This window comes from Schistocerca serialis, chromosome 9 (genome assembly GCF_023864345.2).
Source record: "Schistocerca serialis cubense isolate TAMUIC-IGC-003099 chromosome 9, iqSchSeri2.2, whole genome shotgun sequence".
NCBI classification, from domain to species: Eukaryota; Metazoa; Arthropoda; class Insecta; order Orthoptera; family Acrididae; genus Schistocerca; species Schistocerca serialis.
The window spans coordinates 146,809,484-146,830,003 of record NC_064646.1 but is presented as its reverse complement, the minus strand read 5'-3'; the positions used below and the strand labels follow the sequence as shown (position 1 = coordinate 146,830,003).

Here is a 20,520-nt window from a genome sequence, read left to right as displayed (position 1 = left end):
GATGTGTGGCAAGCTCTAAGCTATGCAGGCGCACCATGGCCGAGCAGCTAGAGGAGAGATGCCTTCCTTGGCAGCTCCCTGCAGAGTGCGGAAGACCGGAGTGGCCGCGCCGCCGTTGTCAGTGGACGACACGCAGTTGGCGAGCCACCGAGAACACGTTGCTCCGCGATGTGTACCCGCCTCTCATTACGAAACGCGAACAGTGGCCCTGTGGCGCAACGGATAACGCGTCTGACTACGGATCAGAAGATTCCAGGTTCGAATCCTGGCAGGGTCGGCATTTTGTTAGTTGCGGGCGCGTAGCTAGGCAGTGCGTTCGAATGTTTCCACCTGCGTGCAGTGCAATGTCAATCCTGAGCATCTCGCAGCTGCATCTCGAGACGATCGTGGTAAATATCGCTTCGTGCAAGCGTCAGCGTAGCGTCAGTCGAGCAAAGTCGAGACAAGTCAAGCTGAGAGATGTCACACAGTTAATTAATCGGTACGCGACGCAGACAACGCTTTTCCAAGTGTCCCATGTCACGCACCGCAGAGGGCGAACGCCTCCACGCAGCAGAGTGGCGCAGTGGAAGCGTGCTGGGCCCATAACCCAGAGGTCCGTGGATCGAAACCACGCTCTGCTAAAATTATTCTTTTTCTTGGGTGCTTCGAGCTCGTTCACTAAGCCTCGGGTGCGATGATTCAGCGTCAACAGCAAACCCTGTAAGTTCTGAAACGACGACGACGTGGTGTGAAGAATACGAGAAACACTTCCTAAGACGCAGACTTTCTTACGATTCTGCAGCAACTACATTTCTCGATCACAACGTTAATGTCCTTTCGGGCCACACGTGCAACTTTTGCGATATAAAAATCGCACCTCCCCGGCGGGGAATCGAACCCCGGTCTCCCGCGTGACAGGCGGGGATACTAACCACTATACTACCGAGGAATACGCAGTCCGTACCTACAATGCACGCTCACTTATGATTCTCAAGCAGGTGATACATCTCAAATCTAGCGTCCCGATGCTTTCAGAGTCAGCTGCTACGAAATAAAAGTATGCCCCAGGTGAGGCTCGAACTCACAACCCCGGCATTGCTCACGGCTACTGCCTTATAAGTACCGTGCGCTAACCAATTGCGCCACTGGGGCTACAGCAGGGTGCTTTCAGTTAGCGGTATTCGCTTTGCTGCCAACCTGTTGTGGCTACAGATCCATCATACGACCGTCACCTGCGGCCATACTGCGACTTTAGCACCCGTCTACGGATGCTTCATACGATTCTTGTTTCATATGCTACACTTACAAGCATATCAGCCGCTTGTCATCACCGAAAAATTGCAGAAAACGCGCGCCTTGCCGTCTGCTACCTGTCCAACGGCGAGGGCAGATGTGTGGCAAGCTCTAAGCTATGCAGGCGCACCATGGCCGAGCAGCTAGAGGAGAGATGCCTTCCTTGGCAGCTCCCTGCAGAGTGCGGAAGACCGGAGTGGCCGCGCCGCCGTTGTCAGTGGACGACACGCAGTTGGCGAGCCACCGAGAACACGTTGCTCCGCGATGTGTACCCGCCTCTCATTACGAAACGCGAACAGTGGCCCTGTGGCGCAACGGATAACGCGTCTGACTACGGATCAGAAGATTCCAGGTTCGAATCCTGGCAGGGTCGGCATTTTGTTAGTTGCGGGCGCGTAGCTAGGCAGTGCGTTCGAATGTTTCCACCTGCGTGCAGTGCAATGTCAATCCTGAGCATCTCGCAGCTGCATCTCGAGACGATCGTGGTAAATATCGCTTCGTGCAAGCGTCAGCGTAGCGTCAGTCGAGCAAAGTCGAGACAAGTCAAGCTGAGAGATGTCACACAGTTAATTAATCGGTACGCGACGCAGACAACGCTTTTCCAAGTGTCCCATGTCACGCACCGCAGAGGGCGAACGCCTCCACGCAGCAGAGTGGCGCAGTGGAAGCGTGCTGGGCCCATAACCCAGAGGTCCGTGGATCGAAACCACGCTCTGCTAAAATTATTCTTTTTCTTGGGTGCTTCGAGCTCGTTCACTAAGCCTCGGGTGCGATGATTCAGCGTCAACAGCAAACCCTGTAAGTTCTGAAACGACGACGACGTGGTGTGAAGAATACGAGAAACACTTCCTAAGACGCAGACTTTCTTACGATTCTGCAGCAACTACATTTCTCGATCACAACGTTAATGTCCTTTCGGGCCACACGTGCAACTTTTGCGATATAAAAATCGCACCTCCCCGGCGGGGAATCGAACCCCGGTCTCCCGCGTGACAGGCGGGGATACTAACCACTATACTACCGAGGAATACGCAGTCCGTACCTACAATGCACGCTCACTTATGATTCTCAAGCAGGTGATACATCTCAAATCTAGCGTCCCGATGCTTTCAGAGTCAGCTGCTACGAAATAAAAGTATGCCCCAGGTGAGGCTCGAACTCACAACCCCGGCATTGCTCACGGCTACTGCCTTATAAGTACCGTGCGCTAACCAATTGCGCCACTGGGGCTACAGCAGGGTGCTTTCAGTTAGCGGTATTCGCTTTGCTGCCAACCTGTTGTGGCTACAGATCCATCATACGACCGTCACCTGCGGCCATACTGCGACTTTAGCACCCGTCTACGGATGCTTCATACGATTCTTGTTTCATATGCTACACTTACAAGCATATCAGCCGCTTGTCATCACCGAAAAATTGCAGAAAACGCGCGCCTTGCCGTCTGCTACCTGTCCAACGGCGAGGGCAGATGTGTGGCAAGCTCTAAGCTATGCAGGCGCACCATGGCCGAGCAGCTAGAGGAGAGATGCCTTCCTTGGCAGCTCCCTGCAGAGTGCGGAAGACCGGAGTGGCCGCGCCGCCGTTGTCAGTGGACGACACGCAGTTGGCGAGCCACCGAGAACACGTTGCTCCGCGATGTGTACCCGCCTCTCATTACGAAACGCGAACAGTGGCCCTGTGGCGCAACGGATAACGCGTCTGACTACGGATCAGAAGATTCCAGGTTCGAATCCTGGCAGGGTCGGCATTTTGTTAGTTGCGGGCGCGTAGCTAGGCAGTGCGTTCGAATGTTTCCACCTGCGTGCAGTGCAATGTCAATCCTGAGCATCTCGCAGCTGCATCTCGAGACGATCGTGGTAAATATCGCTTCGTGCAAGCGTCAGCGTAGCGTCAGTCGAGCAAAGTCGAGACAAGTCAAGCTGAGAGATGTCACACAGTTAATTAATCGGTACGCGACGCAGACAACGCTTTTCCAAGTGTCCCATGTCACGCACCGCAGAGGGCGAACGCCTCCACGCAGCAGAGTGGCGCCGTGGAAGCGTGCTGGGCCCATAACCCAGAGGTCCGTGGATCGAAACCACGCTCTGCTAAAATTATTCTTTTTCTTGGGTGCTTCGAGCTCGTTCACTAAGCCTCGGGTGCGATGATTCAGCGTCAACAGCAAACCCTGTAAGTTCTGAAACGACGACGACGTGGTGTGAAGAATACGAGAAACACTTCCTAAGACGCAGACTTTCTTACGATTCTGCAGCAACTACATTTCTCGATCACAACGTTAATGTCCTTTCGGGCCACACGTGCAACTTTTGCGATATAAAAATCGCACCTCCCCGGCGGGGAATCGAACCCCGGTCTCCCGCGTGACAGGCGGGGATACTAACCACTATACTACCGAGGAATACGCAGTCCGTACCTACAATGCACGCTCACTTATGATTCTCAAGCAGGTGATACATCTCAAATCTAGCGTCCCGATGCTTTCAGAGTCAGCTGCTACGAAATAAAAGTATGCCCCAGGTGAGGCTCGAACTCACAACCCCGGCATTGCTCACGGCTACTGCCTTATAAGTACCGTGCGCTAACCAATTGCGCCACTGGGGCTACAGCAGGGTGCTTTCAGTTAGCGGTATTCGCTTTGCTGCCAACCTGTTGTGGCTACAGATCCATCATACGACCGTCACCTGCGGCCATACTGCGACTTTAGCACCCGTCTACGGATGCTTCATACGATTCTTGTTTCATATGCTACACTTACAAGCATATCAGCCGCTTGTCATCACCGAAAAATTGCAGAAAACGCGCGCCTTGCCGTCTGCTACCTGTCCAACGGCGAGGGCAGATGTGTGGCAAGCTCTAAGCTATGCAGGCGCACCATGGCCGAGCAGCTAGAGGAGAGATGCCTTCCTTGGCAGCTCCCTGCAGAGTGCGGAAGACCGGAGTGGCCGCGCCGCCGTTGTCAGTGGACGACACGCAGTTGGCGAGCCACCGAGAACACGTTGCTCCGCGATGTGTACCCGCCTCTCATTACGAAACGCGAACAGTGGCCCTGTGGCGCAACGGATAACGCGTCTGACTACGGATCAGAAGATTCCAGGTTCGAATTCTGGCAGGGTCGGCATTTTGTTAGTTGCGGGCGCGTAGCTAGGCAGTGCGTTCGAATGTTTCCACCTGCGTGCAGTGCAATGTCAATCCTGAGCATCTCGCAGCTGCATCTCGAGACGATCGTGGTAAATATCGCTTCGTGCAAGCGTCAGCGTAGCGTCAGTCGAGCAAAGTCGAGACAAGTCAAGCTGAGAGATGTCACACAGTTAATTAATCGGTACGCGACGCAGACAACGCTTTTCCAAGTGTCCCATGTCACGCACCGCAGAGGGCGAACGCCTCCACGCAGCAGAGTGGCGCAGTGGAAGCGTGCTGGGCCCATAACCCAGAGGTCCGTGGATCGAAACCACGCTCTGCTAAAATTATTCTTTTTCTTGGGTGCTTCGAGCTCGTTCACTAAGCCTCGGGTGCGATGATTCAGCGTCAACAGCAAACCCTGTAAGTTCTGAAACGACGACGACGTGGTGTGAAGAATACGAGAAACACTTCCTAAGACGCAGACTTTCTTACGATTCTGCAGCAACTACATTTCTCGATCACAACGTTAATGTCCTTTCGGGCCACACGTGCAACTTTTGCGATATAAAAATCGCACCTCCCCGGCGGGGAATCGAACCCCGGTCTCCCGCGTGACAGGCGGGGATACTAACCACTATACTACCGAGGAATACGCAGTCCGTACCTACAATGCACGCTCACTTATGATTCTCAAGCAGGTGATACATCTCAAATCTAGCGTCCCGATGCTTTCAGAGTCAGCTGCTACGAAATAAAAGTATGCCCCAGGTGAGGCTCGAACTCACAACCCCGGCATTGCTCACGGCTACTGCCTTATAAGTACCGTGCGCTAACCAATTGCGCCACTGGGGCTACAGCAGGGTGCTTTCAGTTAGCGGTATTCGCTTTGCTGCCAACCTGTTGTGGCTACAGATCCATCATACGACCGTCACCTGCGGCCATACTGCGACTTTAGCACCCGTCTACGGATGCTTCATACGATTCTTGTTTCATATGCTACACTTACAAGCATATCAGCCGCTTGTCATCACCGAAAAATTGCAGAAAACGCGCGCCTTGCCGTCTGCTACCTGTCCAACGGCGAGGGCAGATGTGTGGCAAGCTCTAAGCTATGCAGGCGCACCATGGCCGAGCAGCTAGAGGAGAGATGCCTTCCTTGGCAGCTCCCTGCAGAGTGCGGAAGACCGGAGTGGCCGCGCCGCCGTTGTCAGTGGACGACACGCAGTTGGCGAGCCACCGAGAACACGTTGCTCCGCGATGTGTACCCGCCTCTCATTACGAAACGCGAACAGTGGCCCTGTGGCGCAACGGATAACGCGTCTGACTACGGATCAGAAGATTCCAGGTTCGAATCCTGGCAGGGTCGGCATTTTGTTAGTTGCGGGCGCGTAGCTAGGCAGTGCGTTCGAATGTTTCCACCTGCGTGCAGTGCAATGTCAATCCTGAGCATCTCGCAGCTGCATCTCGAGACGATCGTGGTAAATATCGCTTCGTGCAAGCGTCAGCGTAGCGTCAGTCGAGCAAAGTCGAGACAAGTCAAGCTGAGAGATGTCACACAGTTAATTAATCGGTACGCGACGCAGACAACGCTTTTCCAAGTGTCCCATGTCACGCACCGCAGAGGGCGAACGCCTCCACGCAGCAGAGTGGCGCAGTGGAAGCGTGCTGGGCCCATAACCCAGAGGTCCGTGGATCGAAACCACGCTCTGCTAAAATTATTCTTTTTCTTGGGTGCTTCGAGCTCGTTCACTAAGCCTCGGGTGCGATGATTCAGCGTCAACAGCAAACCCTGTAAGTTCTGAAACGACGACGACGTGGTGTGAAGAATACGAGAAACACTTCCTAAGACGCAGACTTTCTTACGATTCTGCAGCAACTACATTTCTCGATCACAACGTTAATGTCCTTTCGGGCCACACGTGCAACTTTTGCGATATAAAAATCGCACCTCCCCGGCGGGGAATCGAACCCCGGTCTCCCGCGTGACAGGCGGGGATACTAACCACTATACTACCGAGGAATACGCAGTCCGTACCTACAATGCACGCTCACTTATGATTCTCAAGCAGGTGATACATCTCAAATCTAGCGTCCCGATGCTTTCAGAGTCAGCTGCTACGAAATAAAAGTATGCCCCAGGTGAGGCTCGAACTCACAACCCCGGCATTGCTCACGGCTACTGCCTTATAAGTACCGTGCGCTAACCAATTGCGCCACTGGGGCTACAGCAGGGTGCTTTCAGTTAGCGGTATTCGCTTTGCTGCCAACCTGTTGTGGCTACAGATCCATCATACGACCGTCACCTGCGGCCATACTGCGACTTTAGCACCCGTCTACGGATGCTTCATACGATTCTTGTTTCATATGCTACACTTACAAGCATATCAGCCGCTTGTCATCACCGAAAAATTGCAGAAAACGCGCGCCTTGCCGTCTGCTACCTGTCCAACGGCGAGGGCAGATGTGTGGCAAGCTCTAAGCTATGCAGGCGCACCATGGCCGAGCAGCTAGAGGAGAGATGCCTTCCTTGGCAGCTCCCTGCAGAGTGCGGAAGACCGGAGTGGCCGCGCCGCCGTTGTCAGTGGACGACACGCAGTTGGCGAGCCACCGAGAACACGTTGCTCCGCGATGTGTACCCGCCTCTCATTACGAAACGCGAACAGTGGCCCTGTGGCGCAACGGATAACGCGTCTGACTACGGATCAGAAGATTCCAGGTTCGAATCCTGGCAGGGTCGGCATTTTGTTAGTTGCGGGCGCGTAGCTAGGCAGTGCGTTCGAATGTTTCCACCTGCGTGCAGTGCAATGTCAATCCTGAGCATCTCGCAGCTGCATCTCGAGACGATCGTGGTAAATATCGCTTCGTGCAAGCGTCAGCGTAGCGTCAGTCGAGCAAAGTCGAGACAAGTCAAGCTGAGAGATGTCACACAGTTAATTAATCGGTACGCGACGCAGACAACGCTTTTCCAAGTGTCCCATGTCACGCACCGCAGAGGGCGAACGCCTCCACGCAGCAGAGTGGCGCAGTGGAAGCGTGCTGGGCCCATAACCCAGAGGTCCGTGGATCGAAACCACGCTCTGCTAAAATTATTCTTTTTCTTGGGTGCTTCGAGCTCGTTCACTAAGCCTCGGGTGCGATGATTCAGCGTCAACAGCAAACCCTGTAAGTTCTGAAACGACGACGACGTGGTGTGAAGAATACGAGAAACACTTCCTAAGACGCAGACTTTCTTACGATTCTGCAGCAACTACATTTCTCGATCACAACGTTAATGTCCTTTCGGGCCACACGTGCAACTTTTGCGATATAAAAATCGCACCTCCCCGGCGGGGAATCGAACCCCGGTCTCCCGCGTGACAGGCGGGGATACTAACCACTATACTACCGAGGAATACGCAGTCCGTACCTACAATGCACGCTCACTTATGATTCTCAAGCAGGTGATACATCTCAAATCTAGCGTCCCGATGCTTTCAGAGTCAGCTGCTACGAAATAAAAGTATGCCCCAGGTGAGGCTCGAACTCACAACCCCGGCATTGCTCACGGCTACTGCCTTATAAGTACCGTGCGCTAACCAATTGCGCCACTGGGGCTACAGCAGGGTGCTTTCAGTTAGCGGTATTCGCTTTGCTGCCAACCTGTTGTGGCTACAGATCCATCATACGACCGTCACCTGCGGCCATACTGCGACTTTAGCACCCGTCTACGGATGCTTCATACGATTCTTGTTTCATATGCTACACTTACAAGCATATCAGCCGCTTGTCATCACCGAAAAATTGCAGAAAACGCGCGCCTTGCCGTCTGCTACCTGTCCAACGGCGAGGGCAGATGTGTGGCAAGCTCTAAGCTATGCAGGCGCACCATGGCCGAGCAGCTAGAGGAGAGATGCCTTCCTTGGCAGCTCCCTGCAGAGTGCGGAAGACCGGAGTGGCCGCGCCGCCGTTGTCAGTGGACGACACGCAGTTGGCGAGCCACCGAGAACACGTTGCTCCGCGATGTGTACCCGCCTCTCATTACGAAACGCGAACAGTGGCCCTGTGGCGCAACGGATAACGCGTCTGACTACGGATCAGAAGATTCCAGGTTCGAATCCTGGCAGGGTCGGCATTTTGTTAGTTGCGGGCGCGTAGCTAGGCAGTGCGTTCGAATGTTTCCACCTGCGTGCAGTGCAATGTCAATCCTGAGCATCTCGCAGCTGCATCTCGAGACGATCGTGGTAAATATCGCTTCGTGCAAGCGTCAGCGTAGCGTCAGTCGAGCAAAGTCGAGACAAGTCAAGCTGAGAGATGTCACACAGTTAATTAATCGGTACGCGACGCAGACAACGCTTTTCCAAGTGTCCCATGTCACGCACCGCAGAGGGCGAACGCCTCCACGCAGCAGAGTGGCGCAGTGGAAGCGTGCTGGGCCCATAACCCAGAGGTCCGTGGATCGAAACCACGCTCTGCTAAAATTATTCTTTTTCTTGGGTGCTTCGAGCTCGTTCACTAAGCCTCGGGTGCGATGATTCAGCGTCAACAGCAAACCCTGTAAGTTCTGAAACGACGACGACGTGGTGTGAAGAATACGAGAAACACTTCCTAAGACGCAGACTTTCTTACGATTCTGCAGCAACTACATTTCTCGATCACAACGTTAATGTCCTTTCGGGCCACACGTGCAACTTTTGCGATATAAAAATCGCACCTCCCCGGCGGGGAATCGAACCCCGGTCTCCCGCGTGACAGGCGGGGATACTAACCACTATACTACCGAGGAATACGCAGTCCGTACCTACAATGCACGCTCACTTATGATTCTCAAGCAGGTGATACATCTCAAATCTAGCGTCCCGATGCTTTCAGAGTCAGCTGCTACGAAATAAAAGTATGCCCCAGGTGAGGCTGGAACTCACAACCCCGGCATTGCTCACGGCTACTGCCTTATAAGTACCGTGCGCTAACCAATTGCGCCACTGGGGCTACAGCAGGGTGCTTTCAGTTAGCGGTATTCGCTTTGCTGCCAACCTGTTGTGGCTACAGATCCATCATACGACCGTCACCTGCGGCCATACTGCGACTTTAGCACCCGTCTACGGATGCTTCATACGATTCTTGTTTCATATGCTACACTTACAAGCATATCAGCCGCTTGTCATCACCGAAAAATTGCAGAAAACGCGCGCCTTGCCGTCTGCTACCTGTCCAACGGCGAGGGCAGATGTGTGGCAAGCTCTAAGCTATGCAGGCGCACCATGGCCGAGCAGCTAGAGGAGAGATGCCTTCCTTGGCAGCTCCCTGCAGAGTGCGGAAGACCGGAGTGGCCGCGCCGCCGTTGTCAGTGGACGACACGCAGTTGGCGAGCCACCGAGAACACGTTGCTCCGCGATGTGTACCCGCCTCTCATTACGAAACGCGAACAGTGGCCCTGTGGCGCAACGGATAACGCGTCTGACTACGGATCAGAAGATTCCAGGTTCGAATCCTGGCAGGGTCGGCATTTTGTTAGTTGCGGGCGCGTAGCTAGGCAGTGCGTTCGAATGTTTCCACCTGCGTGCAGTGCAATGTCAATCCTGAGCATCTCGCAGCTGCATCTCGAGACGATCGTGGTAAATATCGCTTCGTGCAAGCGTCAGCGTAGCGTCAGTCGAGCAAAGTCGAGACAAGTCAAGCTGAGAGATGTCACACAGTTAATTAATCGGTACGCGACGCAGACAACGCTTTTCCAAGTGTCCCATGTCACGCACCGCAGAGGGCGAACGCCTCCACGCAGCAGAGTGGCGCAGTGGAAGCGTGCTGGGCCCATAACCCAGAGGTCCGTGGATCGAAACCACGCTCTGCTAAAATTATTCTTTTTCTTGGGTGCTTCGAGCTCGTTCACTAAGCCTCGGGTGCGATGATTCAGCGTCAACAGCAAACCCTGTAAGTTCTGAAACGACGACGACGTGGTGTGAAGAATACGAGAAACACTTCCTAAGACGCAGACTTTCTTACGATTCTGCAGCAACTACATTTCTCGATCACAACGTTAATGTCCTTTCGGGCCACACGTGCAACTTTTGCGATATAAAAATCGCACCTCCCCGGCGGGGAATCGAACCCCGGTCTCCCGCGTGACAGGCGGGGATACTAACCACTATACTACCGAGGAATACGCAGTCCGTACCTACAATGCACGCTCACTTATGATTCTCAAGCAGGTGATACATCTCAAATCTAGCGTCCCGATGCTTTCAGAGTCAGCTGCTACGAAATAAAAGTATGCCCCAGGTGAGGCTCGAACTCACAACCCCGGCATTGCTCACGGCTACTGCCTTATAAGTACCGTGCGCTAACCAATTGCGCCACTGGGGCTACAGCAGGGTGCTTTCAGTTAGCGGTATTCGCTTTGCTGCCAACCTGTTGTGGCTACAGATCCATCATACGACCGTCACCTGCGGCCATACTGCGACTTTAGCACCCGTCTACGGATGCTTCATACGATTCTTGTTTCATATGCTACACTTACAAGCATATCAGCCGCTTGTCATCACCGAAAAATTGCAGAAAACGCGCGCCTTGCCGTCTGCTACCTGTCCAACGGCGAGGGCAGATGTGTGGCAAGCTCTAAGCTATGCAGGCGCACCATGGCCGAGCAGCTAGAGGAGAGATGCCTTCCTTGGCAGCTCCCTGCAGAGTGCGGAAGACCGGAGTGGCCGCGCCGCCGTTGTCAGTGGACGACACGCAGTTGGCGAGCCACCGAGAACACGTTGCTCCGCGATGTGTACCCGCCTCTCATTACGAAACGCGAACAGTGGCCCTGTGGCGCAACGGATAACGCGTCTGACTACGGATCAGAAGATTCCAGGTTCGAATCCTGGCAGGGTCGGCATTTTGTTAGTTGCGGGCGCGTAGCTAGGCAGTGCGTTCGAATGTTTCCACCTGCGTGCAGTGCAATGTCAATCCTGAGCATCTCGCAGCTGCATCTCGAGACGATCGTGGTAAATATCGCTTCGTGCAAGCGTCAGCGTAGCGTCAGTCGAGCAAAGTCGAGACAAGTCAAGCTGAGAGATGTCACACAGTTAATTAATCGGTACGCGACGCAGACAACGCTTTTCCAAGTGTCCCATGTCACGCACCGCAGAGGGCGAACGCCTCCACGCAGCAGAGTGGCGCAGTGGAAGCGTGCTGGGCCCATAACCCAGAGGTCCGTGGATCGAAACCACGCTCTGCTAAAATTATTCTTTTTCTTGGGTGCTTCGAGCTCGTTCACTAAGCCTCGGGTGCGATGATTCAGCGTCAACAGCAAACCCTGTAAGTTCTGAAACGACGACGACGTGGTGTGAAGAATACGAGAAACACTTCCTAAGACGCAGACTTTCTTACGATTCTGCAGCAACTACATTTCTCGATCACAACGTTAATGTCCTTTCGGGCCACACGTGCAACTTTTGCGATATAAAAATCGCACCTCCCCGGCGGGGAATCGAACCCCGGTCTCCCGCGTGACAGGCGGGGATACTAACCACTATACTACCGAGGAATACGCAGTCCGTACCTACAATGCACGCTCACTTATGATTCTCAAGCAGGTGATACATCTCAAATCTAGCGTCCCGATGCTTTCAGAGTCAGCTGCTACGAAATAAAAGTATGCCCCAGGTGAGGCTGGAACTCACAACCCCGGCATTGCTCACGGCTACTGCCTTATAAGTACCGTGCGCTAACCAATTGCGCCACTGGGGCTACAGCAGGGTGCTTTCAGTTAGCGGTATTCGCTTTGCTGCCAACCTGTTGTGGCTACAGATCCATCATACGACCGTCACCTGCGGCCATACTGCGACTTTAGCACCCGTCTACGGATGCTTCATACGATTCTTGTTTCATATGCTACACTTACAAGCATATCAGCCGCTTGTCATCACCGAAAAATTGCAGAAAACGCGCGCCTTGCCGTCTGCTACCTGTCCAACGGCGAGGGCAGATGTGTGGCAAGCTCTAAGCTATGCAGGCGCACCATGGCCGAGCAGCTAGAGGAGAGATGCCTTCCTTGGCAGCTCCCTGCAGAGTGCGGAAGACCGGAGTGGCCGCGCCGCCGTTGTCAGTGGACGACACGCAGTTGGCGAGCCACCGAGAACACGTTGCTCCGCGATGTGTACCCGCCTCTCATTACGAAACGCGAACAGTGGCCCTGTGGCGCAACGGATAACGCGTCTGACTACGGATCAGAAGATTCCAGGTTCGAATCCTGGCAGGGTCGGCATTTTGTTAGTTGCGGGCGCGTAGCTAGGCAGTGCGTTCGAATGTTTCCACCTGCGTGCAGTGCAATGTCAATCCTGAGCATCTCGCAGCTGCATCTCGAGACGATCGTGGTAAATATCGCTTCGTGCAAGCGTCAGCGTAGCGTCAGTCGAGCAAAGTCGAGACAAGTCAAGCTGAGAGATGTCACACAGTTAATTAATCGGTACGCGACGCAGACAACGCTTTTCCAAGTGTCCCATGTCACGCACCGCAGAGGGCGAACGCCTCCACGCAGCAGAGTGGCGCAGTGGAAGCGTGCTGGGCCCATAACCCAGAGGTCCGTGGATCGAAACCACGCTCTGCTAAAATTATTCTTTTTCTTGGGTGCTTCGAGCTCGTTCACTAAGCCTCGGGTGCGATGATTCAGCGTCAACAGCAAACCCTGTAAGTTCTGAAACGACGACGACGTGGTGTGAAGAATACGAGAAACACTTCCTAAGACGCAGACTTTCTTACGATTCTGCAGCAACTACATTTCTCGATCACAACGTTAATGTCCTTTCGGGCCACACGTGCAACTTTTGCGATATAAAAATCGCACCTCCCCGGCGGGGAATCGAACCCCGGTCTCCCGCGTGACAGGCGGGGATACTAACCACTATACTACCGAGGAATACGCAGTCCGTACCTACAATGCACGCTCACTTATGATTCTCAAGCAGGTGATACATCTCAAATCTAGCGTCCCGATGCTTTCAGAGTCAGCTGCTACGAAATAAAAGTATGCCCCAGGTGAGGCTCGAACTCACAACCCCGGCATTGCTCACGGCTACTGCCTTATAAGTACCGTGCGCTAACCAATTGCGCCACTGGGGCTACAGCAGGGTGCTTTCAGTTAGCGGTATTCGCTTTGCTGCCAACCTGTTGTGGCTACAGATCCATCATACGACCGTCACCTGCGGCCATACTGCGACTTTAGCACCCGTCTACGGATGCTTCATACGATTCTTGTTTCATATGCTACACTTACAAGCATATCAGCCGCTTGTCATCACCGAAAAATTGCAGAAAACGCGCGCCTTGCCGTCTGCTACCTGTCCAACGGCGAGGGCAGATGTGTGGCAAGCTCTAAGCTATGCAGGCGCACCATGGCCGAGCAGCTAGAGGAGAGATGCCTTCCTTGGCAGCTCCCTGCAGAGTGCGGAAGACCGGAGTGGCCGCGCCGCCGTTGTCAGTGGACGACACGCAGTTGGCGAGCCACCGAGAACACGTTGCTCCGCGATGTGTACCCGCCTCTCATTACGAAACGCGAACAGTGGCCCTGTGGCGCAACGGATAACGCGTCTGACTACGGATCAGAAGATTCCAGGTTCGAATCCTGGCAGGGTCGGCATTTTGTTAGTTGCGGGCGCGTAGCTAGGCAGTGCGTTCGAATGTTTCCACCTGCGTGCAGTGCAATGTCAATCCTGAGCATCTCGCAGCTGCATCTCGAGACGATCGTGGTAAATATCGCTTCGTGCAAGCGTCAGCGTAGCGTCAGTCGAGCAAAGTCGAGACAAGTCAAGCTGAGAGATGTCACACAGTTAATTAATCGGTACGCGACGCAGACAACGCTTTTCCAAGTGTCCCATGTCACGCACCGCAGAGGGCGAACGCCTCCACGCAGCAGAGTGGCGCAGTGGAAGCGTGCTGGGCCCATAACCCAGAGGTCCGTGGATCGAAACCACGCTCTGCTAAAATTATTCTTTTTCTTGGGTGCTTCGAGCTCGTTCACTAAGCCTCGGGTGCGATGATTCAGCGTCAACAGCAAACCCTGTAAGTTCTGAAACGACGACGACGTGGTGTGAAGAATACGAGAAACACTTCCTAAGACGCAGACTTTCTTACGATTCTGCAGCAACTACATTTCTCGATCACAACGTTAATGTCCTTTCGGGCCACACGTGCAACTTTTGCGATATAAAAATCGCACCTCCCCGGCGGGGAATCGAACCCCGGTCTCCCGCGTGACAGGCGGGGATACTAACCACTATACTACCGAGGAATACGCAGTCCGTACCTACAATGCACGCTCACTTATGATTCTCAAGCAGGTGATACATCTCAAATCTAGCGTCCCGATGCTTTCAGAGTCAGCTGCTACGAAATAAAAGTATGCCCCAGGTGAGGCTCGAACTCACAACCCCGGCATTGCTCACGGCTACTGCCTTATAAGTACCGTGCGCTAACCAATTGCGCCACTGGGGCTACAGCAGGGTGCTTTCAGTTAGCGGTATTCGCTTTGCTGCCAACCTGTTGTGGCTACAGATCCATCATACGACCGTCACCTGCGGCCATACTGCGACTTTAGCACCCGTCTACGGATGCTTCATACGATTCTTGTTTCATATGCTACACTTACAAGCATATCAGCCGCTTGTCATCACCGAAAAATTGCAGAAAACGCGCGCCTTGCCGTCTGCTACCTGTCCAACGGCGAGGGCAGATGTGTGGCAAGCTCTAAGCTATGCAGGCGCACCATGGCCGAGCAGCTAGAGGAGAGATGCCTTCCTTGGCAGCTCCCTGCAGAGTGCGGAAGACCGGAGTGGCCGCGCCGCCGTTGTCAGTGGACGACACGCAGTTGGCGAGCCACCGAGAACACGTTGCTCCGCGATGTGTACCCGCCTCTCATTACGAAACGCGAACAGTGGCCCTGTGGCGCAACGGATAACGCGTCTGACTACGGATCAGAAGATTCCAGGTTCGAATCCTGGCAGGGTCGGCATTTTGTTAGTTGCGGGCGCGTAGCTAGGCAGTGCGTTCGAATGTTTCCACCTGCGTGCAGTGCAATGTCAATCCTGAGCATCTCGCAGCTGCATCTCGAGACGATCGTGGTAAATATCGCTTCGTGCAAGCGTCAGCGTAGCGTCAGTCGAGCAAAGTCGAGACAAGTCAAGCTGAGAGATGTCACACAGTTAATTAATCGGTACGCGACGCAGACAACGCTTTTCCAAGTGTCCCATGTCACGCACCGCAGAGGGCGAACGCCTCCACGCAGCAGAGTGGCGCAGTGGAAGCGTGCTGGGCCCATAACCCAGAGGTCCGTGGATCGAAACCACGCTCTGCTAAAATTATTCTTTTTCTTGGGTGCTTCGAGCTCGTTCACTAAGCCTCGGGTGCGATGATTCAGCGTCAACAGCAAACCCTGTAAGTTCTGAAACGACGACGACGTGGTGTGAAGAATACGAGAAACACTTCCTAAGACGCAGACTTTCTTACGATTCTGCAGCAACTACATTTCTCGATCACAACGTTAATGTCCTTTCGGGCCACACGTGCAACTTTTGCGATATAAAAATCGCACCTCCCCGGCGGGGAATCGAACCCCGGTCTCCCGCGTGACAGGCGGGGATACTAACCACTATACTACCGAGGAATACGCAGTCCGTACCTACAATGCACGCTCACTTATGATTCTCAAGCAGGTGATACATCTCAAATCTAGCGTCCCGATGCTTTCAGAGTCAGCTGCTACGAAATAAAAGTATGCCCCAGGTGAGGCTCGAACTCACAACCCCGGCATTGCTCACGGCTACTGCCTTATAAGTACCGTGCGCTAACCAATTGCGCCACTGGGGCTACAGCAGGGTGCTTTCAGTTAGCGGTATTCGCTTTGCTGCCAACCTGTTGTGGCTACAGATCCATCATACGACCGTCACCTGCGGCCATACTGCGACTTTAGCACCCGTCTACGGATGCTTCATACGATTCTTGTTTCATATGCTACACTTACAAGCATATCAGCCGCTTGTCATCACCGAAAAATTGCAGAAAACGCGCGCCTTGCCGTCTGCTACCTGTCCAACGGCGAGGGCAGATGTGTGGCAAGCTCTAAGCTATGCAGGCGCACCATGGCCGAGCAGCTAGAGGAGAGATGCCTTCCTTGGCAGCTCCCTGCAGAGTGCGGAAGACCGGAGTGGCCGCGCCGCCGTTGTCAGTGGACGACACGCAGTTGGCGAGCCACCGAGAACACGTTGCTCCGCGATGTGTACCCGCCTCTCATTACGAAACGCGAACAGTGGCCCTGTGGCGCAACGGATAACGCGTCTGACTACGGATCAGAAGATTCCAGGTTCGAATCCTGGCAGGGTCGGCATTTTGTTAGTTGCGGGCGCGTAGCTAGGCAGTGCGTTCGAATGTTTCCACCTGCGTGCAGTGCAATGTCAATCCTGAGCATCTCGCAGCTGCATCTCGAGACGATCGTGGTAAATATCGCTTCGTGCAAGCGTCAGCGTAGCGTCAGTCGAGCAAAGTCGAGACAAGTCAAGCTGAGAGATGTCACACAGTTAATTAATCGGTACGCGACGCAGACAACGCTTTTCCAAGTGTCCCATGTCACGCACCGCAGAGGGCGAACGCCTCCACGCAGCAGAGTGGCGCAGTGGAAGCGTGCTGGGCCCATAACCCAGAGGTCCGTGGATCGAAACCACGCTCTGCTAAAATTATTCTTTTTCTTGGGTGCTTCGAGCTCGTTCACTAAGCCTCGGGTGCGATGATTCAGCGTCAACAGCAAACCCTGTAAGTTCTGAAACGACGACGACGTGGTGTGAAGAATACGAGAAACACTTCCTAAGACGCAGACTTTCTTACGATTCTGCAGCAACTACATTTCTCGATCACAACGTTAATGTCCTTTCGGGCCACACGTGCAACTTTTGCGATATAAAAATCGCACCTCCCCGGCGGGGAATCGAACCCCGGTCTCCCGCGTGACAGGCGGGGATACTAACCACTATACTACCGAGGAATACGCAGTCCGTACCTACAATGCACGCTCACTTATGATTCTCAAGCAGGTGATACATCTCAAATCTAGCGTCCCGATGCTTTCAGAGTCAGCTGCTACGAAATAAAAGTATGCCCCAGGTGAGGCTCGAACTCACAACCCCGGCATTGCTCACGGCTACTGCCTTATAAGTACCGTGCGCTAACCAATTGCGCCACTGGGCCTACAGCAGGGTGCTTTCAGTTAGCGGTATTCGCTTTGCTGCCAACCTGTTGTGGCTACAGATCCATCATACGACCGTCACCTGCGGCCATACTGCGACTTTAGCACCCGTCTACGGATGCTTCATACGATTCTTGTTTCATATGCTACACTTACAAGCATATCAGCCGCTTGTCATCACCGAAAAATTGCAGAAAACGCGCGCCTTGCCGTCTGCTACCTGTCCAACGGCGAGGGCAGATGTGTGGCAAGCTCTAAGCTATGCAGGCGCACCATGGCCGAGCAGCTAGAGGAGAGATGCCTTCCTTGGCAGCTCCCTGCAGAGTGCGGAAGACCGGAGTGGCCGCGCCGCCGTTGTCAGTGGACGACACGCAGTTGGCGAGCCACCGAGAACACGTTGCTCCGCGATGTGTACCCGCCTCTCATTACGAAACGCGAACAGTGGCCCTGTGGCGCAACGGATAACGCGTCTGACTACGGATCAGAAGATTCCAGGTTCGAATCCTGGCAGGGTCGGCATTTTGTTAGTTGCGGGCGCGTAGCTAGGCAGTGCGTTCGAATGTTTCCACCTGCGTGCAGTGCAATGTCAATCCTGAGCATCTCGCAGCTGCATCTCGAGACGATCGTGGTAAATATCGCTTCGTGCAAGCGTCAGCGTAGCGTCAGTCGAGCAAAGTCGAGACAAGTCAAGCTGAGAGATGTCACACAGTTAATTAATCGGTACGCGACGCAGACAACGCTTTTCCAAGTGTCCCATGTCACGCACCGCAGAGGGCGAACGCCTCCACGCAGCAGAGTGGCGCAGTGGAAGCGTGCTGGGCCCATAACCCAGAGGTCCGTGGATCGAAACCACGCTCTGCTAAAATTATTCTTTTTCTTGGGTGCTTCGAGCTCGTTCACTAAGCCTCGGGTGCGATGATTCAGCGTCAACAGCAAACCCTGTAAGTTCTGAAACGACGACGACGTGGTGTGAAGAATACGAGAAACACTTCCTAAGACGCAGACTTTCTTACGATTCTGCAGCAACTACATTTCTCGATCACAACGTTAATGTCCTTTCGGGCCACACGTGCAACTTTTGCGATATAAAAATCGCACCTCCCCGGCGGGGAATCGAACCCCGGTCTCCCGCGTGACAGGCGGGGATACTAACCACTATACTACCGAGGAATACGCAATCCGTACCTACAATGCACGCTCACTTATGATTCTCAAGTAGGTGATACATCTCAAATCTAGCGTCCCGATGCTTTCAGAGTCAGCTGCTACGAAATAAAAGTATGCCCCAGGTGAGGCTCGAACTCACAACCCCGGCATTGCTCACGGCTACTGCCTTATAAGTACCGTGCGCTAACCAATTGCGCCACTGGGGCTACAGCAGGGTGCTTTCAGTTAGCGGTATTCGCTTTGCTGCCAACCTGTTGTGGCTACAGATCCATCATACGACCGTCACCTGCGGCCATACTGCGACTTTAGCACCCGTCTACGGATGCTTCATACGATTCTTGTTTCATATGCTACACTTACAAGCATATCAGCCGCTTGTCATCACCGAAAAATTGCAGAAAACGCGCGCCTTGCCGTCTGCTACCTGTCCAACGGCGAGGGCAGATGTGTGGCAAGCTCTAAGCTATGCAGGCGCACCATGGCCGAGCAGCTAGAGGAGAGATGCCTTCCTTGGCAGCTCCCTGCAGAGTGCGGAAGACCGGAGTGGCCGCGCCGCCGTTGTCAGTGGACGACACGCAGTTGGCGAGCCACCGAGAACACGTTGCTCCGCGATGTGTACCCGCCTCTCATTACGAAACGCGAACAGTGGCCCTGTGGCGCAACGGATAACGCGTCTGACTACGGATCAGAAGATTCCAGGTTCGAATCCTGGCAGGGTCGGCATTTTGTTAGTTGCGGGCGCGTAGCTAGGCAGTGCGTTCGAATGTTTCCACCTGCGTGCAGTGCAATGTCAATCCTGAGCATCTCGCAGCTGCATCTCGAGACGATCGTGGTAAATATCGCTTCGTGCAAGCGTCAGCGTAGCGTCAGTCGAGCAAAGTCGAGACAAGTCAAGCTGAGAGATGTCACACAGTTAATTAATCGGTACGCGACGCAGACAACGCTTTTCCAAGTGTCCCATGTCACGCACCGCAGAGGGCGAACGCCTCCACGCAGCAGAGTGGCGCAGTGGAAGCGTGCTGGGCCCATAACCCAGAGGTCCGTGGATCGAAACCACGCTCTGCTAAAATTATTCTTTTTCTTGGGTGCTTCGAGCTCGTTCACTAAGCCTCGGGTGCGATGATTCAGCGTCAACAGCAAACCCTGTAAGTTCTGAAACGACGACGACGTGGTGTGAAGAATACGAGAAACACTTCCTAAGACGCAGACTTTCTTACGATTCTGCAGCAACTACATTTCTCGATCACAACGTTAATGTCCTTTCGGGCCACACGTGCAACTTTTGCGATATAAAAATCGCACCTCCCCGGCGGGGAATCGAACCCCGGTCTCCCGCGTGACAGGCGGGGATACTAACCACTATACTACCGAGGAATACGCAATCCGTACCTACAATGCACGCTCACTTATGATTCTCAAGTAGGTGATACATCTCAAATCTAGCGTCCCGATGCTTTCAGAGTCAGCTGCTACGAAATAAAAGTATGCCCCAGGTGAGGCTCGAACTCACAACCCCGGCATTGCTCACGGCTACTGCCTTATAAGTACCGTGCGCTAACCAATTGCGCCACTGGGGCTACAGCAGGGTGCTTTCAGTTAGCGGTATTCGCTTTGCTGCCAACCTGTTGTGGCTACAGATCCATCATACGACCGTCACCTGCGGCCATACTGCGACTTTAGCACCCGTCTACGGATGCTTCATACGATTCTTGTTTCATATGCTACACTTACAAGCATATCAGCCGCTTGTCATCACCGAAAAATTGCAG

At 53.8% G+C, this 20,520-nt stretch overlaps 59 non-coding genes across 59 annotated transcripts; 29 read left to right on the top strand and 30 right to left on the bottom strand.

The window, feature by feature from the left end:
- Positions 1–204: 204 nt before the first annotated feature.
- Trnar-acg (transfer RNA arginine (anticodon ACG)) lies at positions 205–277 on the top strand. The gene has a single exon. It is a non-coding gene; the product is annotated as a tRNA-Arg (tRNA).
- A 274-nt stretch (positions 278–551) lies between these two features.
- Positions 552–623, top strand: Trnam-cau (transfer RNA methionine (anticodon CAU)). Its single transcript has one exon. It is a non-coding gene; the product is annotated as a tRNA-Met (tRNA).
- Positions 624–859: 236 nt separating this feature from the next.
- Positions 860–931, bottom strand: Trnad-guc (transfer RNA aspartic acid (anticodon GUC)). The gene has a single exon. It is a non-coding gene; the product is annotated as a tRNA-Asp (tRNA).
- Positions 932–1,042: 111 nt separating this feature from the next.
- On the bottom strand, positions 1,043–1,134 carry Trnai-uau (transfer RNA isoleucine (anticodon UAU)). The gene is given in 2 exon segments: positions 1,043–1,078; positions 1,097–1,134. It is a non-coding gene; the product is annotated as a tRNA-Ile (tRNA).
- Positions 1,135–1,575: 441 nt separating this feature from the next.
- On the top strand, positions 1,576–1,648 carry Trnar-acg (transfer RNA arginine (anticodon ACG)). The gene has a single exon. It is a non-coding gene; the product is annotated as a tRNA-Arg (tRNA).
- Positions 1,649–1,922: 274 nt separating this feature from the next.
- Positions 1,923–1,994, top strand: Trnam-cau (transfer RNA methionine (anticodon CAU)). Its single transcript has one exon. It is a non-coding gene; the product is annotated as a tRNA-Met (tRNA).
- A 236-nt stretch (positions 1,995–2,230) lies between these two features.
- On the bottom strand, positions 2,231–2,302 carry Trnad-guc (transfer RNA aspartic acid (anticodon GUC)). Its single transcript has one exon. It is a non-coding gene; the product is annotated as a tRNA-Asp (tRNA).
- Positions 2,303–2,413: 111 nt separating this feature from the next.
- Trnai-uau (transfer RNA isoleucine (anticodon UAU)) lies at positions 2,414–2,505 on the bottom strand. Its single transcript is given in 2 exon segments — positions 2,414–2,449; positions 2,468–2,505. It is a non-coding gene; the product is annotated as a tRNA-Ile (tRNA).
- A 441-nt stretch (positions 2,506–2,946) lies between these two features.
- Trnar-acg (transfer RNA arginine (anticodon ACG)) lies at positions 2,947–3,019 on the top strand. The gene has a single exon. It is a non-coding gene; the product is annotated as a tRNA-Arg (tRNA).
- A 582-nt stretch (positions 3,020–3,601) lies between these two features.
- Trnad-guc (transfer RNA aspartic acid (anticodon GUC)) lies at positions 3,602–3,673 on the bottom strand. The gene has a single exon. It is a non-coding gene; the product is annotated as a tRNA-Asp (tRNA).
- Positions 3,674–3,784: 111 nt separating this feature from the next.
- Positions 3,785–3,876, bottom strand: Trnai-uau (transfer RNA isoleucine (anticodon UAU)). The gene is given in 2 exon segments: positions 3,785–3,820; positions 3,839–3,876. It is a non-coding gene; the product is annotated as a tRNA-Ile (tRNA).
- A 441-nt stretch (positions 3,877–4,317) lies between these two features.
- On the top strand, positions 4,318–4,390 carry Trnar-acg (transfer RNA arginine (anticodon ACG)). Its single transcript has one exon. It is a non-coding gene; the product is annotated as a tRNA-Arg (tRNA).
- Positions 4,391–4,664: 274 nt separating this feature from the next.
- On the top strand, positions 4,665–4,736 carry Trnam-cau (transfer RNA methionine (anticodon CAU)). Its single transcript has one exon. It is a non-coding gene; the product is annotated as a tRNA-Met (tRNA).
- Positions 4,737–4,972: 236 nt separating this feature from the next.
- Trnad-guc (transfer RNA aspartic acid (anticodon GUC)) lies at positions 4,973–5,044 on the bottom strand. Its single transcript has one exon. It is a non-coding gene; the product is annotated as a tRNA-Asp (tRNA).
- Positions 5,045–5,155: 111 nt separating this feature from the next.
- Positions 5,156–5,247, bottom strand: Trnai-uau (transfer RNA isoleucine (anticodon UAU)). Its single transcript is given in 2 exon segments — positions 5,156–5,191; positions 5,210–5,247. It is a non-coding gene; the product is annotated as a tRNA-Ile (tRNA).
- A 441-nt stretch (positions 5,248–5,688) lies between these two features.
- Positions 5,689–5,761, top strand: Trnar-acg (transfer RNA arginine (anticodon ACG)). Its single transcript has one exon. It is a non-coding gene; the product is annotated as a tRNA-Arg (tRNA).
- Positions 5,762–6,035: 274 nt separating this feature from the next.
- On the top strand, positions 6,036–6,107 carry Trnam-cau (transfer RNA methionine (anticodon CAU)). Its single transcript has one exon. It is a non-coding gene; the product is annotated as a tRNA-Met (tRNA).
- Positions 6,108–6,343: 236 nt separating this feature from the next.
- Positions 6,344–6,415, bottom strand: Trnad-guc (transfer RNA aspartic acid (anticodon GUC)). The gene has a single exon. It is a non-coding gene; the product is annotated as a tRNA-Asp (tRNA).
- A 111-nt stretch (positions 6,416–6,526) lies between these two features.
- On the bottom strand, positions 6,527–6,618 carry Trnai-uau (transfer RNA isoleucine (anticodon UAU)). Its single transcript is given in 2 exon segments — positions 6,527–6,562; positions 6,581–6,618. It is a non-coding gene; the product is annotated as a tRNA-Ile (tRNA).
- Positions 6,619–7,059: 441 nt separating this feature from the next.
- Positions 7,060–7,132, top strand: Trnar-acg (transfer RNA arginine (anticodon ACG)). Its single transcript has one exon. It is a non-coding gene; the product is annotated as a tRNA-Arg (tRNA).
- A 274-nt stretch (positions 7,133–7,406) lies between these two features.
- Trnam-cau (transfer RNA methionine (anticodon CAU)) lies at positions 7,407–7,478 on the top strand. Its single transcript has one exon. It is a non-coding gene; the product is annotated as a tRNA-Met (tRNA).
- Positions 7,479–7,714: 236 nt separating this feature from the next.
- Trnad-guc (transfer RNA aspartic acid (anticodon GUC)) lies at positions 7,715–7,786 on the bottom strand. The gene has a single exon. It is a non-coding gene; the product is annotated as a tRNA-Asp (tRNA).
- A 111-nt stretch (positions 7,787–7,897) lies between these two features.
- Positions 7,898–7,989, bottom strand: Trnai-uau (transfer RNA isoleucine (anticodon UAU)). Its single transcript is given in 2 exon segments — positions 7,898–7,933; positions 7,952–7,989. It is a non-coding gene; the product is annotated as a tRNA-Ile (tRNA).
- A 441-nt stretch (positions 7,990–8,430) lies between these two features.
- Positions 8,431–8,503, top strand: Trnar-acg (transfer RNA arginine (anticodon ACG)). Its single transcript has one exon. It is a non-coding gene; the product is annotated as a tRNA-Arg (tRNA).
- Positions 8,504–8,777: 274 nt separating this feature from the next.
- Trnam-cau (transfer RNA methionine (anticodon CAU)) lies at positions 8,778–8,849 on the top strand. Its single transcript has one exon. It is a non-coding gene; the product is annotated as a tRNA-Met (tRNA).
- Positions 8,850–9,085: 236 nt separating this feature from the next.
- Positions 9,086–9,157, bottom strand: Trnad-guc (transfer RNA aspartic acid (anticodon GUC)). Its single transcript has one exon. It is a non-coding gene; the product is annotated as a tRNA-Asp (tRNA).
- Positions 9,158–9,268: 111 nt separating this feature from the next.
- Positions 9,269–9,360, bottom strand: Trnai-uau (transfer RNA isoleucine (anticodon UAU)). The gene is given in 2 exon segments: positions 9,269–9,304; positions 9,323–9,360. It is a non-coding gene; the product is annotated as a tRNA-Ile (tRNA).
- Positions 9,361–9,801: 441 nt separating this feature from the next.
- On the top strand, positions 9,802–9,874 carry Trnar-acg (transfer RNA arginine (anticodon ACG)). Its single transcript has one exon. It is a non-coding gene; the product is annotated as a tRNA-Arg (tRNA).
- Positions 9,875–10,148: 274 nt separating this feature from the next.
- On the top strand, positions 10,149–10,220 carry Trnam-cau (transfer RNA methionine (anticodon CAU)). The gene has a single exon. It is a non-coding gene; the product is annotated as a tRNA-Met (tRNA).
- Positions 10,221–10,456: 236 nt separating this feature from the next.
- On the bottom strand, positions 10,457–10,528 carry Trnad-guc (transfer RNA aspartic acid (anticodon GUC)). The gene has a single exon. It is a non-coding gene; the product is annotated as a tRNA-Asp (tRNA).
- A 111-nt stretch (positions 10,529–10,639) lies between these two features.
- Positions 10,640–10,731, bottom strand: Trnai-uau (transfer RNA isoleucine (anticodon UAU)). Its single transcript is given in 2 exon segments — positions 10,640–10,675; positions 10,694–10,731. It is a non-coding gene; the product is annotated as a tRNA-Ile (tRNA).
- Positions 10,732–11,172: 441 nt separating this feature from the next.
- Positions 11,173–11,245, top strand: Trnar-acg (transfer RNA arginine (anticodon ACG)). Its single transcript has one exon. It is a non-coding gene; the product is annotated as a tRNA-Arg (tRNA).
- Positions 11,246–11,519: 274 nt separating this feature from the next.
- Positions 11,520–11,591, top strand: Trnam-cau (transfer RNA methionine (anticodon CAU)). The gene has a single exon. It is a non-coding gene; the product is annotated as a tRNA-Met (tRNA).
- A 236-nt stretch (positions 11,592–11,827) lies between these two features.
- Trnad-guc (transfer RNA aspartic acid (anticodon GUC)) lies at positions 11,828–11,899 on the bottom strand. Its single transcript has one exon. It is a non-coding gene; the product is annotated as a tRNA-Asp (tRNA).
- A 111-nt stretch (positions 11,900–12,010) lies between these two features.
- Positions 12,011–12,102, bottom strand: Trnai-uau (transfer RNA isoleucine (anticodon UAU)). The gene is given in 2 exon segments: positions 12,011–12,046; positions 12,065–12,102. It is a non-coding gene; the product is annotated as a tRNA-Ile (tRNA).
- Positions 12,103–12,543: 441 nt separating this feature from the next.
- Positions 12,544–12,616, top strand: Trnar-acg (transfer RNA arginine (anticodon ACG)). The gene has a single exon. It is a non-coding gene; the product is annotated as a tRNA-Arg (tRNA).
- A 274-nt stretch (positions 12,617–12,890) lies between these two features.
- On the top strand, positions 12,891–12,962 carry Trnam-cau (transfer RNA methionine (anticodon CAU)). The gene has a single exon. It is a non-coding gene; the product is annotated as a tRNA-Met (tRNA).
- Positions 12,963–13,198: 236 nt separating this feature from the next.
- Positions 13,199–13,270, bottom strand: Trnad-guc (transfer RNA aspartic acid (anticodon GUC)). Its single transcript has one exon. It is a non-coding gene; the product is annotated as a tRNA-Asp (tRNA).
- A 111-nt stretch (positions 13,271–13,381) lies between these two features.
- Positions 13,382–13,473, bottom strand: Trnai-uau (transfer RNA isoleucine (anticodon UAU)). The gene is given in 2 exon segments: positions 13,382–13,417; positions 13,436–13,473. It is a non-coding gene; the product is annotated as a tRNA-Ile (tRNA).
- A 441-nt stretch (positions 13,474–13,914) lies between these two features.
- Positions 13,915–13,987, top strand: Trnar-acg (transfer RNA arginine (anticodon ACG)). Its single transcript has one exon. It is a non-coding gene; the product is annotated as a tRNA-Arg (tRNA).
- A 274-nt stretch (positions 13,988–14,261) lies between these two features.
- Positions 14,262–14,333, top strand: Trnam-cau (transfer RNA methionine (anticodon CAU)). Its single transcript has one exon. It is a non-coding gene; the product is annotated as a tRNA-Met (tRNA).
- Positions 14,334–14,569: 236 nt separating this feature from the next.
- Positions 14,570–14,641, bottom strand: Trnad-guc (transfer RNA aspartic acid (anticodon GUC)). The gene has a single exon. It is a non-coding gene; the product is annotated as a tRNA-Asp (tRNA).
- Positions 14,642–14,752: 111 nt separating this feature from the next.
- Trnai-uau (transfer RNA isoleucine (anticodon UAU)) lies at positions 14,753–14,844 on the bottom strand. Its single transcript is given in 2 exon segments — positions 14,753–14,788; positions 14,807–14,844. It is a non-coding gene; the product is annotated as a tRNA-Ile (tRNA).
- A 441-nt stretch (positions 14,845–15,285) lies between these two features.
- On the top strand, positions 15,286–15,358 carry Trnar-acg (transfer RNA arginine (anticodon ACG)). The gene has a single exon. It is a non-coding gene; the product is annotated as a tRNA-Arg (tRNA).
- Positions 15,359–15,632: 274 nt separating this feature from the next.
- On the top strand, positions 15,633–15,704 carry Trnam-cau (transfer RNA methionine (anticodon CAU)). The gene has a single exon. It is a non-coding gene; the product is annotated as a tRNA-Met (tRNA).
- A 236-nt stretch (positions 15,705–15,940) lies between these two features.
- On the bottom strand, positions 15,941–16,012 carry Trnad-guc (transfer RNA aspartic acid (anticodon GUC)). Its single transcript has one exon. It is a non-coding gene; the product is annotated as a tRNA-Asp (tRNA).
- Positions 16,013–16,123: 111 nt separating this feature from the next.
- Positions 16,124–16,215, bottom strand: Trnai-uau (transfer RNA isoleucine (anticodon UAU)). The gene is given in 2 exon segments: positions 16,124–16,159; positions 16,178–16,215. It is a non-coding gene; the product is annotated as a tRNA-Ile (tRNA).
- Positions 16,216–16,656: 441 nt separating this feature from the next.
- Trnar-acg (transfer RNA arginine (anticodon ACG)) lies at positions 16,657–16,729 on the top strand. The gene has a single exon. It is a non-coding gene; the product is annotated as a tRNA-Arg (tRNA).
- Positions 16,730–17,003: 274 nt separating this feature from the next.
- Trnam-cau (transfer RNA methionine (anticodon CAU)) lies at positions 17,004–17,075 on the top strand. The gene has a single exon. It is a non-coding gene; the product is annotated as a tRNA-Met (tRNA).
- Positions 17,076–17,311: 236 nt separating this feature from the next.
- On the bottom strand, positions 17,312–17,383 carry Trnad-guc (transfer RNA aspartic acid (anticodon GUC)). The gene has a single exon. It is a non-coding gene; the product is annotated as a tRNA-Asp (tRNA).
- Positions 17,384–17,494: 111 nt separating this feature from the next.
- Positions 17,495–17,586, bottom strand: Trnai-uau (transfer RNA isoleucine (anticodon UAU)). The gene is given in 2 exon segments: positions 17,495–17,530; positions 17,549–17,586. It is a non-coding gene; the product is annotated as a tRNA-Ile (tRNA).
- Positions 17,587–18,027: 441 nt separating this feature from the next.
- On the top strand, positions 18,028–18,100 carry Trnar-acg (transfer RNA arginine (anticodon ACG)). Its single transcript has one exon. It is a non-coding gene; the product is annotated as a tRNA-Arg (tRNA).
- A 274-nt stretch (positions 18,101–18,374) lies between these two features.
- Trnam-cau (transfer RNA methionine (anticodon CAU)) lies at positions 18,375–18,446 on the top strand. The gene has a single exon. It is a non-coding gene; the product is annotated as a tRNA-Met (tRNA).
- Positions 18,447–18,682: 236 nt separating this feature from the next.
- On the bottom strand, positions 18,683–18,754 carry Trnad-guc (transfer RNA aspartic acid (anticodon GUC)). Its single transcript has one exon. It is a non-coding gene; the product is annotated as a tRNA-Asp (tRNA).
- A 111-nt stretch (positions 18,755–18,865) lies between these two features.
- On the bottom strand, positions 18,866–18,957 carry Trnai-uau (transfer RNA isoleucine (anticodon UAU)). The gene is given in 2 exon segments: positions 18,866–18,901; positions 18,920–18,957. It is a non-coding gene; the product is annotated as a tRNA-Ile (tRNA).
- A 441-nt stretch (positions 18,958–19,398) lies between these two features.
- Trnar-acg (transfer RNA arginine (anticodon ACG)) lies at positions 19,399–19,471 on the top strand. The gene has a single exon. It is a non-coding gene; the product is annotated as a tRNA-Arg (tRNA).
- A 274-nt stretch (positions 19,472–19,745) lies between these two features.
- Trnam-cau (transfer RNA methionine (anticodon CAU)) lies at positions 19,746–19,817 on the top strand. Its single transcript has one exon. It is a non-coding gene; the product is annotated as a tRNA-Met (tRNA).
- Positions 19,818–20,053: 236 nt separating this feature from the next.
- Trnad-guc (transfer RNA aspartic acid (anticodon GUC)) lies at positions 20,054–20,125 on the bottom strand. Its single transcript has one exon. It is a non-coding gene; the product is annotated as a tRNA-Asp (tRNA).
- Positions 20,126–20,236: 111 nt separating this feature from the next.
- On the bottom strand, positions 20,237–20,328 carry Trnai-uau (transfer RNA isoleucine (anticodon UAU)). Its single transcript is given in 2 exon segments — positions 20,237–20,272; positions 20,291–20,328. It is a non-coding gene; the product is annotated as a tRNA-Ile (tRNA).
- Positions 20,329–20,520: the final 192 nt, after the last annotated feature.